This window comes from Habropoda laboriosa, unplaced genomic scaffold (genome assembly GCF_001263275.1).
Source record: "Habropoda laboriosa isolate 0110345459 unplaced genomic scaffold, ASM126327v1 scaffold315, whole genome shotgun sequence".
In the NCBI taxonomy this organism is placed as follows: domain Eukaryota; kingdom Metazoa; phylum Arthropoda; class Insecta; order Hymenoptera; family Apidae; genus Habropoda; species Habropoda laboriosa.
This window is the reverse complement of record NW_017100424.1, coordinates 11,271-16,399: the sequence shown is the minus strand read 5'-3', so window position 1 is coordinate 16,399 and position 5,129 is coordinate 11,271.

Genomic DNA, 5,129 nt, shown 5'->3' with positions numbered 1-5,129 from the left:
TATCAATTGATTCGAACGATAAAAAATTCTCAAAGTCGCTGACTCTTTTCTGGAAATTTTTCTGTAAATTGCAATGCTCGGTGATTCCAAACTTTTGGCCGGTAGTGTATGTCCTATTTTACGTTGCCCTCAAATTGCAGCCATTGTTGTGCTTCAAAAAATGAATAATAATAATAAAAATAAAAAATTAAATCTCGACCTGTAAAAAAACTACTCATACCACGTAATATCCCCCTCTGTACTGAACAACTTTTGTCAGAACATTTTTCTTATACCTTCAATTTCTTGTAAAATACTCCACTGACTGGGTCCAGTTAAAACAGACACCCTGTATATCGATACGTATCCGAACGTGTGTGGAGCCTATAACTCCTCGATATCTTTCAACCTTATCGACTACTCTGTTCCACGAATCAGTCTACTTCGTTCTCTCAGAAAGAGCATTTGATAATTACTCTGTTGTGCGTGACAAGTGACAATGATTAAGCATTCAAACCAAGAAATGGCGGACATGCATTTAACGTATAGACTCGTCAAACGTAATTCAGCCAAAGCAAGCCGTCTACACGCGGAACGTTTCTCCAATAGATGTTGGCCAGATAAAAAGACATTACAGATACTACGTGAAATTGCACATTACTAGAGAATAAAGGAACGTCTATAATTCAGGAATAAGATTAAATAGGGCAAATATTCATATGAACATTTTTCATTTTTCTTTTTGCGTCCACTGTCCATTGTTGAAGTGTACCTCGACATATTGTGAGAAACACTCTGTATAATAAAGAATTGATCTATTGTTCCCTGACGACAATGGATCCTATTAATTAACAAATATCTGGAACGATGATCGAAGAATAAAACACGACGATCCAGTAATCGACGAAAATCCTCTTTATTATCCATCGAACCGGAAGTCTGGCTGTTAACTGGCTTTGTTTCGTCGCCGTACCGAGCGTCGTCCAGTAAACCCTGCACGCGGATTTTGATGGAGCCTGAAAGATTTGCAGATAATTCGTCATCATCGATGAACGAAACGCGCGGCGCACAGTGGTGCAATATTAAGATTCAGCAGTTCGAAATCAATAAAAGTAAATTCCTCGAAGGTCGAAGAAAAAGTGCCAATACCGACATGTAAGTATTTGTTAACGATGTTGGGAAAAATGGTTTGTTACGTACCTTTCGTACCTCGGGGCCCCCGGTTTCGGTCAGTCCATTCAAGGAGTTTACCTGGGATAGGGGCGGAGACAGTGACTACCGCAGGATTAATTCACACAAGTTTATCGACTATCGGTTTCTGTACAGAGGCGTTCCTTGATGCAAGGATATACAACTGAGAGTTCGCGCTGGAAGCGGGTTGGTTTTTTAAGCTGCTTCCCTCTCCTGTCCTCGGGGTGGTGGAAATGGGTTAGAGGAGGAAAGATTGAGACAGGGATAGATAGTTTGGGAATTTTCCGGACAGTACAGCGAGCCTACCCAAGTTTAGACAATTGCCCCCTTTTTGGGGCATCGAAGGATGTCGAAGACACGAACCAGACGCGTGGCACTCCGACCCACGGGCATCCTCGAGAGTCGGGCCCTCGGTGCTTCGCATAGTCTCGAGTGACGCGCCCGGTTCTTGTCTGATTTATTGCACTACCCTTGAGTGGCTTTTCGCTGTAACTGCCCGAAGGAATTTTGGCGAATGCAGAGTGTGTGACCGTTGTAGGATTTCTATGGTTTCCCCGAAGACAAGAGAGGTTCGCTAGGCTTGGAGGTTACGGACGTAACAGGTTCAATGCGAAGTAGGGTATAAAACGAAAGAATTCCACGCGAGAAGTTTACTTTCTAAGTATTGTCTATAATTATTGGTATTGGATTGGTGGCTTTATTTTTTATTATACTGAATTACTTTAGTATGACTATGGCTGATAAGGTTTCCAAAGACACGTTTTTTGTTTTCTTTGCATTTAATATATTGAAAATAGAAGTTAGAAGTGTTTTGCAGATGTAATATTTTAAGATTGCAAGCGAGCAGGGGGTGATTCTACGTGAAAAACTGAATCGAAAATGTAGAATAAAATTTTTTCATACGAGGCTTTGTTTCCGAGAAAATTGAATTTAAAAATTCGCTACAAACAGTTACTTCTGCTCGTACTTTTACGTTTTTGAACAGTGGTAATGTCACATTTCGCGAAGAAATAGTCTGTGCAGAGCATAGTGTAAATCTGCAGCTAAAAGAAAAAATGGTACAGGCTTTCACAGAATTGAAGTGTCGAAATATCGTATCGTCGGTCCGTAACTCTCCGATTTAGAGAGCAAAGATTTGTATGCGTTCAACAATTCAAATCGTTGATAAATGTATTATCAATACTTCTCATGAAATCAGTATCGTTTATTAGTACAAGCGTAAAGCCGAGAGCACGCGTGCTCGACAAATTTTCAAACTTATTATTCTCGAAAACAAAGTGTCTTTTGAACAAATTTTATTATACTGTAAATATACTGTATATGAAGAGTTGTTCTGCGTATGCGCGAAAAAAGCGACCCACACTGAGCGGCAATTGGTACCGATCCTGTTTCGTTATTCTAGACGTGGAACCTCCGCTACGTGTGTGGTTCGACTCTCAGTGGTTATTCATCGTAATATTGCAATCCATACATATTCCAATATAAATACTTTAATAATATAAGCGTGCAGTTCAATAAAACCTCAACATGAAATAACTTCAATTTTTTATGCAAAAAAAACGTACTTTCAAAATGTTTACGTTAACAAGGTTTTCATCTGACACGAAAATTTGTTTGGAACATTTTTTTATCAAACTGTCTAAATGAAAAATCGCGATGAACGATACGTAGGCCACCCAGTATATATATTTGGTTCTCTTTAATAAACATCCTCGGAGCAATTCTGATGAATGAACGGGGATGGTCAAAAAATGGACTACCACGAATTTCCACTATGGAGAACGCGAATGCACGCGTGGGTGCAACGATTGATTTCTATCAGCGATCCAGTTGAAAAGTTCTAGATCCCCTTTTGTTCGCGAAACTCGAACACACCGCGATAACAAACTCCGCGGCTGTCAACTTGGAATTTTATTAAAAATTCAGACGATTCTTAGCGAAAGAACTGAAACGCTATATCGAGGAACTTGCTTCTCGATGAACACCCGAGGCATCTTTTCAAAGGAGATTCTTTTCGTAAGCGCATTTTAAATGAAATTTGGAATACAAACCCTGGAATATTAACGTTAATTTTGTGCGACATTAGCGTTATTTGATACAAAATAATACTTGTATCTTTTTTCGCTAAATTTACTAACCATAAAATGGTAAAAATTGTTTATTTTACTGAATTCTGTCGATTAAAATTCATTATATTTACTTCGGGACAGTACACTGGTGTTCATGTTGGAAATTTGGAATACAAACCCTGGAATATTAACGTTAATTTTGTGCGACATTAGCGTTATTTGATGCAAAATAATACTTGTATCTTTTTTCGCTAAATTTACTAACCTCGCGACGTATGCGATCGCACGCGCGACCGTCGCAGAAATTCCTCCATCATATTTTCCAGTCTGTCCAGACGTGACTCCATGGCGTTAGATGCCCTTTCGTCACCGTCACGGCTGCACGATGCACGTTCCATGCTCAACTGCTACACTTTCACCAACTATTAGTGATGCACACTTTTTTTTTTGGTGGTACTACTAGATTGTTTGTACCCGGCACTCTGCACTTAATGTCTCTGCACGATGTACGCAAGTGTATCCTCCAAAAAGAAAACTATGTGCACTAATATTTGTATATCACGGTAAATCCCGCTTCTGATTTGTAAGAGAAAATCAGTCAGGATAACGGTGGTGAGCGGTGGAATAAGATATAAACGTGGGCGGTTAAACAGAGTGAATGCTTGTATTTCGAACTATACTGTACGAGTGCTGATACAATTCTCCCTTTCCTGAAAAACCTAGTCAAGAGGACCCCCTTGACAATATGGCCTTTCTTAGCCTTGAGGCAAAACTATCCCTAGGAGGGGGAAACGCAGCAGAAGACTGCACATGGCCCACTCAAGCCTTCGCTTTTTGGACTTTTCTAACATAATTGATCTAATTAGCTATAGGCTCTTCTCTATTTTCAATTAACTCAATATATATTATTCACGCATGCACATACTGTGAAACTGTAGCTGCGTAGCTCGCAGAGACACGCTTCTCGTTTGATTTTTCTCCCGAGCTGAGCCGTTCGTTGCGTACTTGAATTCGGTGCACTAGCTTCTTATATGCAGCGGCACTTAATCCACACGAACGAATATGCTAAGTACGTAAATTGATTCGAAATCCACGCACAATTGAAACCGCTTTATTCGAAGGAGCACTGAATTTTCTACAAGTCGAATATGCTAAGTACGTAAATTGATTCGAAATCCACGCACAATTGAAACCGCTTTATTCGAAGTAGCACTGAATTTTCTACAAGTCTATGATACAAACGGACGGTACAAACGTCGTTCGTCGACGCACTCGTTCGGTAGGCCCGTAAGCACTAACTGCGTACGTGACGATCTTCCCCAATTTTGCTCCCTGTTACACGAAGCAGTTCTCGGAAAAATCCTAGGCGTGTGAGTGACCCTCAAGTATGTATCTTGGGCCTAGCAATTTCACCTACCAAAACATTGCGCGATGTTTTTTGCTAGTGAAACATAAGAACCTCGAGCAAAACATAAGAAATTCGAGCCGAACATAAGAAACTCGAGCCAGAGTCGTTGTCTGTATTATATCGAACTAAACACGAAGCTACGTGCCATTTTGAAAGTAAAACTATCGCGAGTTGCTCTCGAGAGTATTTTTCGCGAACGGACACTGCGCCTGAGATTGACTGTCCGAGAGTATAGCTCAACTGTCTGAGAGTAAACGTGTTGCAACCTGCTCTCGAATGGATGCGTAATCATATTGCTGTCGGACAATAGTTTTTCAAACACGAATCAGTTTCGTATTCTTGAGAATACTCTCGTGCGAGTAAAAAAATGTCGGGAAGAAAAGATTGATCGAGAAATGAAATTACCGATTTAATCACTCACTCTTCGTTGAAGAAAAATCGGTGTAGTGGAATCGAAAGGATGTAGAATATCGTAACAGAGA